Source organism: Haliaeetus albicilla, chromosome 11 (genome assembly GCF_947461875.1).
Source record: "Haliaeetus albicilla chromosome 11, bHalAlb1.1, whole genome shotgun sequence".
Taxonomy (NCBI): Eukaryota; Metazoa; Chordata; class Aves; order Accipitriformes; family Accipitridae; genus Haliaeetus; species Haliaeetus albicilla.
In genome coordinates, this window is record NC_091493.1 from 19763949 (window position 1) to 19780349 (window position 16401).

Here is a 16401-nt window from a genome sequence, read left to right on the forward strand (position 1 = left end):
TGCTGGAGCAGTAATTTATAGCTGAATACAACTTTATTTTGCTCCTTCTTTACACACACACAGAGATACACACATACATACATACACTTAAGGAGACACTAACCTGAATTTATCATACTAAGTACCTGCCTGCTAAAAGTAAAGGACTGAACATAATTTACAAGGCAGGATGGGGAGGGGTTCATATGTGGGGGGAAACATTTAGAAGAGTTAATGTTTGAAAGTTGGTCTTTGAAGGCAGGAGGCTCCTCTAGATAGAAAGAGAAAACCTAACTAATTAAAACTGATGTATCAGTTTCAGAAGAAGAATGTGCTGGTAATGAAACTGTGCATGGGCAAAGATGACAGGCGGACGGGCTAGCTGCGACAGCTTAGACAATCTCCAGGGAGAAGGTCCTGATTTCAGCATCAGACCAACAGGATCTGAGATCTAATTCACCTGGGCAGTAGCCAAAACCTCCTGTCAAAGTGGCTGGTCTGATGCAGGACACACAACTTGGGTGCAGAAGCAAATATGGGTCACCAGTAGGGTTTGAGTCATGGCCATGGCATGCCAGCAATGTGACCTGCTGCTGCTCTGGTTGGAGGAGGAGGGAGGGGATCTTGTGCTGCAGATGTGCCGCTAGTTGTTTCAGTGGCAACCAAGCACTGTGGATGGCCAAAGGAGAGGACTTGCCTACCCCAAAATGGTGACCAACATGGCAGGCAACAAAAGGGAAAGAACAGAGGGCACAGAGAGAAGTAAGTGATGGGTCCAAGGCCACCCTGCAAGCCAGCTGCAGAGCCACAGTTATGGCCAGCATTCATGCCTCTGCCAGCCAGCACCAGGAGCCTCCTTTTGTCATGCTGGGGAAGGGTTGTGAGAGAAACCCCAAATCTTGACCTGGCAGGTAATCCCACACGTTATCCCACTCCACCAGTGAGACCATCAGCAGAAATAGTTCATCCCAGGCCTGCCATGAGATGAGCAGCTGTGCAAGGCATGGGCAAGCCAGTGGCTTTGCATGGCATGGCTGGGGCACTGGCATTAAGGCTTTTGTTGGGCATCACAAATCATGTGAAAGAGGGTTTGGGGCACACCTGTCTTGATGATGCCTGCATATGTGAATTGATGGGTGCCCACCTATGAATGAAGGCTCACCTTTCCCATATGCTGCTTTGGCTGAGACCTCCGATGTTGCCACACTTGCATCTTTCGAGGCTGTACCACCTCCAGGGAAAATGAGAAGGGGAGACCAAATGGGACCATCCCAGCTTTATCTCTGCATTTTCCAGTGTACCTTCCTGAAATGTCCTCTTTCCACCTAGGGATACATGTGGGGGCTCCCCTAGCGCCTTCCCCAGCCAGCCCTCTTCTCCAAACCTCTGTGACTGATGTGCAGGGGAGAGGTCCCTCCACATGCTGTATCCAGGAAGATGATGGCAGTGAGCAATTAAGTATGCTGAGATGAGAAACATGTGCAAAGCATCTCAACTGCTAGTTGCTTTTCTTCTGCGCACACGAACTTCCCTAACTTCACAAGGCATCTCTGTCTTCCAGCTAGGAATCTGAGCCATAGAAGTCATCCAGTGACTTGGACGTAGGTCACATAGCAAGAAAATGCCATTAAATCTGTCAGCTGAGTGCCAGGTGAGCCCCGTGCAGCCAGAAAATTCTTCCATTCCAGGGGACCTGCACTTGATTTGGTTGGGCACCGACTTTAACCCCTATTCCACTGCCTTTGTACAGGACCACATACATGGTTTCCTCTGTATCACAGAATTCTGTTGCCCTTACAACCCCCAAATCCTTAACACTATTAGGACAGGAGGTAAGTATGAGTATGGAGGAAGGAGGCAAGAAATGACCTTTTGTTAAAAAAAAAAAAAAAAAGGAATCGTAAAAGTGATTTGAGAAATGCTCATTACCCAAATGCAGATTCTTTCCAAGATGTGCCTTGCTGAAAACTGTGGTCAAGATGCGAGTGTCTGTTTGAAGCGATGGGGCTCTGCATTGGGCAGAAGTACACCAGACGATAGCCCCTGCTTGTCAATCCACCCAGCAAATTTCTAGAGCCAACCAACAAAAGCCCCAGAAGGTGATTTGTATGTAAACACAGAACACCTGCTCCGTTTGGTAGGGAAGGTGTTCTTTTTCTTACTGCTTTCCCTGTAGACATCAGCTTGTTCACAAATCTTACAGCAATCCACAGCCATGGCATTAAACAGGTGAGGAAAATAAGTTTTTTTTCCTTATTGATTTAGGGACAGTTTCATTTGTAAGCGAAAGGGCAGCTGTCAATAGACTGCATGATCCAAGGCACCAATCCAGAGAAATTTTAAGCGTGTGAGCGCTTGGGAGCAAGCATGGAATTCAGGGCTGTTGAATCAGGGCCAGCAGCCTAAACTGGGCTTTATTTCATGTTGCATCATAACTCTATTGTGCAAATGAGAGGGAAGTATTATTACATGGGAGGATGGAAGGGGAAGAAGAAAACATGTCTATTTCTTGTCCAATACTGTTAGCAATATATTTATAAAAAAAAAAACAAGACTAATCTTCACTCCTCTGTGGTTCTCAGGGAGCCCTGTCTACATTGTCTGTTTTGTTTAGACGGCGCACGCTTCTTGACAGAGATTATCTGTATTTTGTGTCTTGTAAAACACTGGGCACTTTTATGTAATGGTAATAATCTATAAAATACACACACACAAAAAAAGGATCAGAGCAAGCAAGTGATGTTGCAGAATTGTTTCTGCCTGAAAAGAGGAGCAAAAATCCAGTTAAAAATGGCTATGTTTACTTTGATAATAAAATATGTGGGGGTGTGTGTGTGTGTGAGTGATTGTGCATGCACATGCAGAGATATATACATGTGCATACAGTAGGGAAAGAGAGTCAAGGAGGGAATAAGTCCATCAGATCTAAAAGTATGTGGCACCTCAGCATCATGCAAAGTACCCTGGGTGCAATCAAAGCCTTCTGACACTCTGAGTGACTCAGTGGAAGTGTGCAGGATATTAAGAGTGACAAGCCATCAGGACTGCAATATCGGACCAGTAGGGAAGGAAAACTGAAGCGGGGTGTCAGCTCAAATTGTCGTTATACCCATTCAGGAAACTGCATCGGGCAGGGCAATGCAAAGTAGTGGCAGGAAGAAAGGAGGTCGGGACATCTGGGGACTAATCCCCCATCCCCCAGGGATGCTGCACCCATTCAGGACCTGGAAGCGACCAACCTCTGCATCACTCCCGGTCCTGCTTTTGTCATCTTGAACATGGGGGTGACCATTTGCCCTGCTCCCAGGCTGCTCGGAGCAGAGGAGCGAGGGGGCAGAGGCAGCCCCCTTCCCCGGGGAAGGGTGTCAGGCAGCCGGAGGAACTGTGTGGTGTGGTGGGAGCGTGCGGCACTGGGCAACGCCAGGGGTGGAGGGGAGAAAGGGAGAGTAGGGAGGGGAAGGCCTATAATCCCCTCGGTAAATCCATGCCTGAACTATAAAAGGATAATCCATGTGCAACCCTGGCCCCACTTATAGGATTTAGCTCTTAGTGTGGAATACTAATATTTGGCTGTTTGTTTACCCCTGTGAACTAATTTGGCAGATTCTTATGATTCTCACAGGGAGAATTTATTTCGATTTTGATATTACTCAAAGCCTTGGGTCCTGGAGTCATAGGATTATATGCAAAGCTCTGAGCAGACTTTTTTAATCCTTTTTCTTAAGAAATAACTATTTGTTGTGGATGCAGCAAAAAGCTTAAAAGCTGGCCTGCTGTTCCACAACACAATGGCATCAGAAAAGAAGCCACTTGCTAATTCCCTTTTTTTTTTAACATGGTGATTTTTAAGCCAGTTTTGCAACTGTGAAAGGTGAATGGGGATCAAGCCCATGATTTTTGAAGAGTCGGCACAGTCAAGCCAGGCTCTGCTTGTAGATTCACACTGGCTTGGTGAGCTTCAGTGCCCAGTTGCCTGCTCCTAACCCAATGGCATTGCCTTGGGAGAGCAGTATCACAGGCAGAAATGAGATCATTCCAGCTAAAATAATATGCGGAATTCGGGGAAAAAGGAGGCACAGGAAGAAAAAGGGCACGTGTTAGGATCAGGAATTCAGCCTTCAATTAAATAGTAACTTTCTAATCTTGGGTAATGCAGAGAATGGCTCGAAAATGTGACACATGCACCCCCTCTAAAACAGAAAGCCAGTACAAGAATCCCAACTATGTTATTTTTATAATCTTGCTGGTTTGAGGGCTTGCTCTTTGATTTTTGAACAGTTAAAGTTGTTAATACTAAGGAAGAGGTGTCCTTTTTTTAAATGCAAAAAGCAGCTTTTGTTGCAAAGTGTAAAGAAATGGAAGGAAAATGACAGTTCTCTCTAAATGTATTTGTGGTTGTTCCTCTCCCCGGTGTCCTGAAAGAAATTAAAGGTTGCAAACGTAATCACAACTAGGAGCAGGGCAAGTCGGGATATTTGCTGAAGATTTGACTCTCGTTTTAGGAAAATATTTAATTTTAATTCTGTGCCCAAGATAATTTCTTCTGAGATGATTTAAGCACATGTCTAAAGTGGAATAACTGTAGAAGGGCTTCACCAAATCAGAGCCTTGAGGAGAAAACTGGCAGTAAAATAACAAAATTTATCATGATTTAAAAAATTATCTCCCTTAGTAAAAACTGAGGCAATGCCTAAAAAACCCAAACCTTCATAAATCAGGCAAACAAGACAGGCAGATGAGAATCATGTTGGACAGTGGAAATGAGGCAAAAATAATTTAAATTATTCACACATTTTGAAACTTTACAGGACTGAGAAGAGAGGGTGAAATCTTGGTGAATAAATGAGGGACACAAGCAAAATTTGTGCCTAGCAGTTTAAGCTAGAAACACTAGGTACAGATCCTAGGAGTCCAACAGCAGAAAGTTTTTAGAGGATGCGTGTGCATCATTGGTACCTGCTTTATTTTCCTCCTTTTCAGATCCTGCTGTGACTGGCTCTCTTGTACGATTTCAGCTTCTCGGGCTGCCTCATTCCCAGAGCCGACCGGAGAACAAACTCCCATCGGGGCCCACTTGCTCGCTGCCTCAGCCGGGCTCTGCGATGGAGCGCAGAGAGGGGATGCTCGGGCACTCCGCAACATGTCCTGTAATTCCTACCAATACACTGTAAATCTATGTGTGCTTAAATACACAGATCTGTTGTCATTTTTACCCCTCACTCAAATGCTGACAGCCAGTTCTGTCTCTGGTAATTGCTGTTAATAATTAATCTGAAATGATACAGAGATTGGGAAAACATCTTTTAGATGAGTGATATTTTCCCAAATTTGTTCCAAAGACAATGGGAAGGGAAACAATGTATTCATACAGACAAAGGGGAGGGAGGGTTTGGCTGTCTGATTTTCCAGGGATTTGGACTTATTTCTGTTTCCTCCTCTTTCTGTCTCAGCTTGTTTTCTGGTGACAGGATTGAAGAGCCCCAAACATTACCCAAAACAGGGGGAAAACATACTTCACCAAGGATTTGAAGGGAGCCATTTGTTTAGTTTATTAAAAAGATCAAGAGGTGACTTACTTCCCGCATATAAATTTCTTCCTAGGGAAGAAATACCAGGTACTAAAAAACTCTTTAATCTGCCAGAGAAAGCCGTAACAAAAGCCAATGGATAAATGCTGAAGCCAGACAAGTCCCAATTAAAAATAAAATACTGGACCTTTTTTATTTTGTTTTACTTCATCTGAGGAAATCAGAGTGATTAACCATTAGAGCAGCCTGTTACAGGAAGCGTTGGCGTCTCCCTTTCTCAACATTTTCAGCTCAAGACTCGTATTCTTTCAGGAAGAAAGTTATTGTGTTCAATAGAGGGGTAACAGGGGGACAATCTCCAGCCCGTGTTACACAGGCAATCCAATAAAATAATCGGAAAATGTTTTGTGAGCTTAAACTGAATGAACAACTTTGCATCCCTCAGCTTATTTTAAACAGGGCTTATTTTTAAACAATCAGGAAAGTGAAAATAAAAACCCTTGACAACTGAACCATTATTACAGGAGAAAAAAAAGGTGAAAATTTTGTAGCAGCAAGGAGGGTTCAGGAGCAAAAACAATGCCAGGATCCAAGACAGAGTGAGGCAGCAGGCTCGCTGCCGGTCGGGGCCAGCAGGGTTCTCCCCCAGCACTGCAAGCCTTTGGGGAAGGAGCTGCTCAGGCTCCATGGAGAATCCTGCCTTGCTGATTTCCAGCTGAGCAGCTTTCCACACTCAACGGCCATCCCTGCTGCTTTCATGCAGGGCTGTACTCTAGCTCAGAAGAGAGAGGTTCTGTTTAGATAGCCCCCAATCCTAGCTTTACCTCATCCCTTCCAGCAGAGTCACTGTAATTAAGATTTGTTAAGGTTTGGAAGAAATCTCATTAATCAGATAAGATCTGAACTTTATTTTCTTTTTAAAGACCCAATTTGATCTCTCTTGCTTGTGGTAATTGCTCTCCTCTTCTGACATGGAAATTCATTTTCCAGGCACATAAAACACAATAGATTTCCATTGTCAACAGCCGCAACCCCAGGAGAGTTTAAAATATTCCTCCAAAGGCTAAGAAGAGTGTTGGGAGCAAATCCAGACACAGACAGGGAGAGGGACCATGAGACGGGGTGCTGTCAGAGAGAGGTGGTGTCGGAGAAAGGGGTTTGTACGGTCCCAAAAAGGAGCAGGGGTGCACCAGGGGAAGGGAGGGCAGTAGGACCTCCATCGTGACCCTCAGTACATAGGGTTGAGCTGGCAGGCCCTACCAAGGGACCCTGCACAGAGAGGAGAAAAGTTGTTACCACTCCTGGTCCCTGACCTGGGCGGGGGGGGGTCCTTCTCCCGAGTTTATCAGAAACCAGTACTTCAAAGAACGATCAGAAAAGCTCCTGGATGGCTGACATTTCACATGAGGCAGCACCAGCACCAGGATAAATGACACAGTATGAAATACACTCCACCACATCAAATCCTATCCATCAGCAGGATTCCTGGTTTCCAAATATCAGGTGTGGAATGGGAACTCCTTGGGAACATCTGAATTAGAGGGCGGGTCCCTTCCCCACTGCCTGCTCCCCAGCTCTGCTCAGCCCCCAGCATACTTCAGTGGGCTCTGCCTCCCCATCCGACCCACCAGCATGGCACCACGCGGAGCCCAGGCAGTCAAGCGCAGGTGCCAGGCCGGGAGATGTGCATGGATAAGGCATGCAGTCCCAGGACAGGACTGGGTGTAGATGTAGCACCTCTCACCCCAGGGACTGCAGTCCCCAGGAGGGACAGGACAGGAGCACGTGGCACTCCCCTGCCCATCCTTCAGCCTCGACCCATCATGTCAGCCCAATGAGTGGACACCAAGCCAGGCGCTGGTCTCACTGTCTTCCCCCTGCTCAGGCCCAGTGCCCTGCCACCCCACTGGCACACAGGTCCCCCCAGCCCGTACCCTGCTCCTTAAACCACCCCATCCCTAATTTTGACCTTGACCAGGAGAGCCTGAGCCCCAGTTGCACCAAGAGGCCAGTGGCTACAAGCAACCTCCGCTGTCCTGAACTGTCACGGGGAGAATAAAGCTGAGCTGCAGCTTTCCAACACTTCCAGGGGACCACACGATCCTGCAGTGGTAGCAGCTTTCATCACAGCTCAGCCCGGCCACCTTCCGGAGATGCTGAAACTTCAGGGGAGCAGACAGAGATGGAAACTGCTACTGGGTGCTTTGTGGCCTTGCTGGCCAGCAAGGCTGGCTGTGGGTGACCAGGGTGGCCAAAGCAGTGAGAGTCGCCCGCACCGCCAGCCATGGGGAGGCAGAGACCAGGCACGGCTGGTGCACGCAGAGGTGCTAATAGAGACTTAGGGTGAACTTCCTGGCCCTGCCTGCCTCTCTCCTTCTCTTTGCAGAGAGAATCTGCAAACATATTAATCTCATCTCACACACAAACCCTCCATTCTGATCCCAGAATCCATATATTAGGAGATTTACATAAATTACCAGCTATCAATAGGGCACATGAGGTGCAGGGGCTGAAAGCCAGCACCCTTGCCAAGAAAACAGTACAAGAGGATTGGAAAGGAAGGGAAGGGAGGGGGCTGCAGAGACGGGCTGAGAGCACAGTGTTGGTGAGCAGAGGTCTGGGATGGTGGTAGCTGGCTGTGCCATCTGGGTCTCTGAGTCACTTGCCGCAGCCAAGCAGCCCTCCCTGCCCTTCGCTGCTTGCTCACCTCAGTGGGCGCTGGGGAGCACCCGCTGGGCCCAAGCCCATGGCCTGGATGTGGTGGTAGGTACATAACTAGCAGGGAAAAGCGGACGGGCTCTCTACAGCACTGCCTTGCTTTATCTGGGGCTTTGTATTTGCAGTCTGGGTCAGAGTTCACCTTAGCCTCTGGCATCCCCAAACCTCAGGAGCTCTGGGGAATGAGAGCTGTGTGGTTCCACCGGGGAGTTCAACAGATCCTTGACTCCCTCTCATTTCTCCCCAAGGGGCTTTGCCTGTGCTGGGAGAGGAGAAAGGCACAAGCTAGGCCACCAAGCGCACCGCCTGGCCAGAGGCACGATGCTCTCCATCTTGTGCACTGAAAAGGGCATTCAAGCATCTCTGAGCCATGAGAAACATAGGCGATGCTTGGTGAGGGTTGTAAGAGCCATGCACAGATGCAGAGAAAACCACCAGAACAGACCCCTTTCCAATGTGTTTCGCTGGACAGATCTGCTCTGCGAGGGGGCTGATGGCCAAGCATAAGGCAGACCCAGAAGTGCTTCAACAGGTGCCAGGGCAAGGGCACACCAGTGTGATGCTAGTTGGGCAGCTCCATCCCCTTGGGATCAGGGCCTGGGGCACAGCCCAATTCCTACCCCCTTAAGTCTCAGACGTGCAAAATAGACCCTGGACAAGCCCGGGGTGAGCCCTGGTCCCAAGCCAGGATGGAGATGGGTCCTTCCCGAGGGAGGCAGTGTGCCTGACTTCTCCGGCAGCATCTTCTGCTCCCAGGCAGCAGCCCTGGAACCACCCTCAGCCTGTGAAGAGCCCCGAGTCGGTGTCCCTTTTGTCACCAGCCCGGGGCCACCTCGGCGGCGAGCCTGCTTCTCCCGCAGTGTTTTGCTGCCCTCGTGGGTCCAGCGTGCACATTGCAGCCCCCCACACCGGCCGCCGCAGCACCCTCCCCCGCACCCTTCCTTGCGGAGAGCCGAGGCGCACGTCGTTCCTTCTCCTGCCAGGAGGAAGGGCAAGGGGAAAAAGGCAGACAGCTCGCCGGTTTGGGTCTGGACCAGGGGAAGAGGGGCCTCAGGAAAGACATCGGGCAGGTTTCAGCCCCAGCCCTGCTGGTGGTGGAAAAGAGGGTGAAGAACAAGAACCCCCTGCACTAGAAAGAGTGCTCACGGGCTAGAGTATCACCTCCGCTTTGGAAGGGGCATCACAGGTCATCTATCCTTCCTTCTTCCCTCCCAACAGGCAGACATCACAGCTGAGCCCAATGTGTCCACAGGCTGCTGGGGCTGTTCAATGGACAGCTGAGTGCAGTTACATCCTGAAAGCTTCTTCCAAGCTTGAAGTACACCCCAGTTTTATTTCTAGTGCTGGGAAAGATAGAAAAACAGCCAGTGGTGCAAAGTAACAAAGCAATGCAAGCCATAGAAAACAGACCTGGACTTGATTTACCTGCTAGAGAAGCAGATTAAACAGGGGAGAACTTGTCTTTTGTTTTACGGTAGTGGGGGGGGGGGGGAAACACTAGGGGAAATGTGAGTAGCCAACGTTAGCTCTCACACACACACAATCTTCTCCCAGCAGTGTGACTAGAGTACACACAGACCTCAGCAGGATCGTGTTGATATGGGACAACATATGTGGCACAGTGAAAATATGATTTGCATTGTACACTTGTGATTGTACAGCACCTAGCATGGCATTCAGCACCTATCCCGCAATGCCAATATTCAGATGTAGGTACCCGTTCTCATGTACATCCCCAGCACCTGTATGTATGGTCTAGAAGAGGCAAGCCCAATCCAGGTCTAGCATCTGTGTTACAAAGCTGAGGCTGAAACTGTATTCAGGTTCATGCCTGGTGCCTCTGACAGGCACATCAGGACTCCGTGCCAGGAGAGAGGATTTTCATGGGAAAGCTGCTTCTGTGAGACCTCGGTTCAGAATTAGGTTTTTGACCCTCCTGATAGCTCAGCTTGAAACCCCTGCCGTAGCCTGGGCACCTCTGCAGGCCGAGAGCATTCCTCCTTCAGGTCTCCCAGCAGCCCCCGCCGCCCGTGGGCAGCCCCGTCCCCCGTGGGCAGCCCCGCGGAGCTCCGCACGGACCGCGGGCTCCACGCTGTGGCCAGACCGCAGCAGCACACGGCAGCCCCGGGACGGGGACTGCCAGCCCCCTCCTTCCCCCGGCGGGTCACCCGCGGCTGTGCCCACACGAACACCGTCCCTAAGTCACTGCCACACCCCGATAGCTGCAGGTCCCGACCCCTTCTCATGCCATCTCTTTCTTACAAGGGAGGGTGGTGCTTCTGTCTGTCTGTGCCATCCTCGTAGGAGGGTTTTTTCATTGCTCTCCCCCTCTGCTCACCTCAGACACCTCCACCTTCATCAACACTGGTGTCCCCAAACCTGATCACAGCCCAGACACTTCAAAACTCAGCTCCTTTGGGTCTGAGCACCCTCTTTTGGACCCACGGGATGGCTCCCCATTTGCTCACTCGCTCACTCTCCGATTATTCGGCTGCCTTTAAGCTCTTGAAGAGCAATGCCACGTCCTGAGCTGTCAGATCCTGGGGCTTTCATATCCCACCACATCCACCACCTTTCATCGCAACCCTCATACAGGGCCGTACCATGGGAATTTGCCTACTCAGCCCTGCTCTTTTTCTGTCCTAGTGGGTGTGGGCAGACACATCCACCATCAGGTAGATATATTTGTCCCAGTGCCTGGAAACTGCTGGGCAGTGATTGTCTGGTTTTGCCCAGGGTGCAAGACCAGTATTTGATAGTGACTTACCAGGGCAATATCTAATAAAGCAGCAAGAACAGTCCAGCCTCTTGGATGCAGGAGGCAATATCAGCATCAGCAGGTGCTAGCAGCAGCTCTGCCCTGCTCGGAAAGGAGCGAGAGGGTCTGACAGCTGTACAGCAACTGCCAGAGGTGACAGCAATACCTTGGCTGGCTGCACCAGGGCACACAGCTCATCACAACTGCTCCTGAAGAGCACAGTGACCCTTGCAGAGCTGGAGACCCACTTTGAGAAAGGCAGGTCATCATTGCAGCACCAGAGGCTGCAGGCAGGGATAAAGGCAGCAGCCAGCCTGATGGCAAATCCTCCCGCATGCCAGGCCAAGCTGAGTAGCAAGGTCTGGCTGCTGTTCAGCAAGGGCATCTGCAGGCCAAATAAATCAAAAAATCAGCACAGCAGGTAGAGTGGCACCCAGAGGTCAAAGGCAACTTGAGTATTGGGGGCCGGGGGAGTGTCCCCATTTTCCATGCAGGTTCCTGATGCTGACAGAGAAAGAGAAGAACCTACAGTAAACCCAAACAAATTCCAGTCAAAAGTGAAATCCAGTGATGGGTTTTATATGAAGTGATGGGGGTCTTTCACCTCTGGAGCAAATTCCTCAGAGCAGTGGTAGATTTTCTGTCCCAGTGCCTTCAAACCCTGACAGGAGGCCTTTTGGGAAGGAGGGATTTAGACAAAAGAAACCAGGAGAATTCCCTCAGTTACCCACAAGCTTACACTGAGTGACTGAACAGCTGCTTCTTGACTTAAAATCTCTCCCTGGCTGTGCTTGAGCTCTACAGCTCTTTCAGGTGTGACAGAGAGACCTGCCTCCAGTACCATAGCCTCCATGTGGGTGGGGACAATGGGACAGCGACTCAGGTGGCTTCATAATCTGTCACAGGAACAGCCAGCACATGCACTCTATCAACTCCACCATTTCTAGTTTGCCTATCTGAGCATCAAACCACCTGCTACAGCAAGCAAGAGGAGCGTTTTGCTGTTCTTGACCTGCGTAAAGAGCACCACCAGTTGCCTGTCTCAGAAGAGCACTTGAGCCACAGGAGCAGTGGAGGTGACCATACCTACTCAAAGAGAGCAGTCTTCTGGTTCACCAGCTATCTACAAAGTCTCTCACACAATTGCTCATGGACTTTCTCCCCTCCTCTGGTCATAAGCCGGAAGGAAGACCCACATGTCATCCTCTGGAGGACCTTCACCAGGGTGACAGCAACTGTACTGTAACCCCTGGGCACAGAAGCAGCTGCCAATGCAGGTAGGACCTATTTGCACTTCAGGCTCAGGGACAGATACCAGTTGTCCACAGGGAACCATAAAGTCTCCCCTCTATTAGTCCTGCTCAGAAGTACCTCACCCTTGTGAGCTCAGCAAAGGCTGTCCCAATTAAGCCCACATATTCCCAGCAACTCCCTGAAGAAACTGGTATACATAAACTCACGAGTGTAGGGCCCTGCTTCAGACTGTTGTTCATTCACTCATGCTGAAGGGCAATGCCATGACTGACAGCTCATGTAGAAGCCCCCTATGATGCCAGACACACCAGACCTCTAGCTAGACAAATGCATGCCTCAGGTAAACACACCATAATAAACAGCTCTAGGAAAATTCAGCCATCACACATTTACTTCCATTTGCACTTGAATCCCCTCAACCCCAGACCACAACTCTGCTCCCTTCACCAGAGGCTTCCTGCCTACCAGTGATCTGACTCCAGCTCTAGGGCAGGATGGATGAAGTTACCTCCGACATATTTGAAACCCAGGGATCTTGAAGCAAACATAGATCACAGTGGAGAGACTTGAGTGGTCCATAGGTCCTGAGGATGAATTTTCATGTAGCACCATGCATGCAAGGCTCACAAGAGGACTTATGTGATGGACAAAGAGGGCATATATTAGCTGGGACTGATGATATCAACGTACCCAGAAAGAGAAAGCCTTACTGTTCTACAGTCCTGCACTTCCCCGTGGAAACTGGGCATTACATCTCCATCCAAATCCCAGCAGACACGATCCTCTCTCTCAGCTGGCAGGAGGTAAGAGCTGGTGTTAGCAGAGAGCCAAGGTAGGTAGGTAAAGACTCTGTTGCTCTGGGCATCATACATAGATGGTTTAGGACACCTCTGACTCCAGATCTATGTGCAGACTGGTGAGATCAAGCAGGCAAAGGGCAGGGATTATTAACCCTTTTTTATGTGAGGAAGGGAGGCTCAAACCCCCTGGGTTTAGTGCTGCAGCAGCATGGAAATACCCAGAGAAAAGATGAAGCTGGCAACAAGTTACAGTCCACAAGTAGCAAAGCAGAGATTGAACAGGCAGGGAGCTAGTTCAAGCAAATGCAGAACCCTTTAGAAGGGGCAACGTTTGAGAAGAACTTCACATTTGAATTTGACCACAGCAGAATATTTTGTAGGTTTTCTGGGCAGTCCTTTGAGGGCTGGCTTCATGTAAAGTTTATAAAGACAGGGAAATTCTGTAGGTAAATATATCTGTACTCAATAGAGGTAGGCATGCCTCATCAACTTGATTTGTCAGTAGGACAATGACTTCCCTATGGTACTTATGTATCAGCAAGAGCAAGAATGCTTATAGATGTAAACACTGTGAGTGCCTAAACCAGCAGGTGACACAAGGCAAGAAATACAATTTTTTTCTAATATAGCACATTTAAGAAGATTAAAAGCAGAAATTTCTTAAATGGATAAAAACATGTAATGAAAATAAACATTATTTAATAGCTATTCATTAAAAGCCATTATTCTCACCAGTTCTATCCAGAGTTGAATACACAAGTGTGGCAGGTATGTTGTCTTACCGAAGTCCAGCCTTAGGCAGTTTGCCAGATGAAGCCAAAGACATCTATAATCTCACTGAAGTTACACTTTGCTAATGATCCAGGCACTTGGGTCTCAGTTTCCAGGGTCAGATCCAAGAAAAGGCATGTTCTCATGGTTGTGTATGAACTAGCATGAAAATGAAAGGTCCTACACAGAGAGATGAAGAGAACATACTGCTCTACTCACATCAGCTTAGGGCCCCACTATGTTCCTTACATTGCTGGAAAGCAGTCACTTACGGCCCAGAAACACTGATTTTGTTTATTTTTATTTCATTTGGGCAGTTCTTACTGTCATTGGTTAGTTTGGGAAGACTTCTCCCCAGACATGATTGGAATCAGCCAGGCTTTGCTGGACCAAGCTGCCAATACCCTTGGGTTTTCCCATTTAGTGCCCTCTTCCCTCCTTCTTCAGAAGCTGTTCCCTTACCAACTGCTCAGCAAGTTTGGCCACCAGATCCAGGACCTCAGAGCAGTCAGTAGAGCCACCAAAGCTGTATTCCTCCTAGTATTGAAGCTGCTTTCCTCTGTCCCTTGGGAAAGGCACACCGGTGACACTGGCAAGGTGCATTTCTCCTCCCACTCAAAGGTAACCTTCATATCAGAAAAAGGGAAGTCAGCATAAGGCAAGAGAAGAAAAACACCTTTCTGGTACTTCCATCACTCAGCAAAAATCACTTTCATATGCTGGCCTGACACACCTTTGTCCCCTGTAAGCAGCGGGATCAATGCGACAGGTTTGGAGATGGACAACTAGTTCAGGCAGTGAAGTCCCATGGTATTAGATGTGAAAGATCCAAGTGCAGTTCCAGTAGATGACAGAGCTCCTTGGCATGGTGCAAAACAGTTGCCCCCAGGAAGGATTTGGACTGCTGTAGGCTCTGCAGTAGCTGGGAAGGTGCTATCCTAGGCAGTGCAAGCAGATGGAGCCTGGAGGCACAGGAGGTGAACAGGACCCAGTTCTCCATTTCTGGGAGGCCAAGCCAGCCGTTAACCTGCAGTGCTTCTGCAGCTCCCAACCTGAGCCAGGCCTGATCCACCTAGCCCATCAGTTCTGCCTCATTGACCGCACAAAACCTTTTCCAAATGCTGCTGTAAACAGCAGGCTCTTGGAGGAGGCTGGAAGGTGGCACTGGTAAGGTTCACGGGCCACCTCCTGGCTCTCTCCTCTCCAAGCACAGCCACCTTGCCATGTGAGGGAGACCTTTGGCAGCTGTCTTGTGCTGGGAGACAGGGCTTGTTGAGCCTGGCTGAGTAATCCCAGCCGCTCCCATCACTGCAGCTGCATGCATCCTCGTTCTCCCAAACCAAGGATCGCTGCCTCACTGAATCACCCCATTAAATTGCTAATATCTTATTGTTCTTTAAGATTTCGAAACTTGCTGTGAAACGTTTATAGATAATTTTTTTTTTGCCTGCAGTCACTGTGCCTAATGCCCAGTCATTGAGTGCCATATGTGTTTATATGCACTGCAATTTTCCACTTGATTACATTTTACCACAAACACTTTCATCCACTCCGCAAAGACAGCAGCAACACATCCATAATGTTCAGAGCAGCCCAGACAGACAGAGCCCAGACACAAATGTCTCCGCTGGCCTCTGCTGGTCACCTCAAAATGTGAGATTCCTAAATCCAACCGACCCAACCTCCAATCCTGAAGTCCTCAAGAGCACAAGCACCTCTGTCACCTAAAGGAACACACAAAGTTAGCTTTATGCTCCAGCTTTCCCATTAAGCACCGGGTGCTGCTCATAAGTCTGGAACAGCTGCACAATGTGGAGATGCTTGCCAATAACCAAGGATATTTCAGATTTTCCAGGAGACAGGGGATGACCCAGGCCACTACAAGGGTGCTTAGCACCTAAATCTGAAGCTGTAGAAGTCCATAGGGCCAGCAACAGCCCAGCATGCAGCACAGACCAGTTCTGAAATGAGATCCTGCACCCCTGAAAGCAGGAGTGAGTTCTTGTTCAGCCTCCAACTAACTGGGCATAGTCCAGCTTGTCCACAGTGAGCATCAGAGCTCCTGATTGCAACACCTGCCCATTTGCAACTTGTCACCTTATCACAGCACATGGCACCCTGGCCAGAAGGTCAGCCCCTGCCTGAGGACACAGGTCCCCTTAACTCCAGCTGGCTCAGGGCCACAACAGTGCTCATGCAACCACGCCACAGCCTTCCAGGAGAGGATGGATGCATCTACACAGCAACACTGACATCCCCATGCAAGCTCAGCACAGCACTGAGCAGAGGATGCAGGCTCAGCTGCAGCGGTAAGACCTCTGCAGTAGTGAGCCAAGCCTCAATACAATGCTGATGTGGCAACACTACTTTGGTTCTGCAGTCAAACAGCTCTTCCCTTGCCCTGCTATATCCCACACTCTCCACTGCGTGGTATGGACACTCGTGGAGAATTGACAAGCATCTGCCATGTGATGATCAAAAACTCTCAATCCATTAGCATCTACCCAAGCCTGCTTTACCGACCAGCTCTGCTGACAGACATGGTACAAGTTCAGTGAGGAAGCTCTTCATAACCCTGGAGACCAAAGAAAGT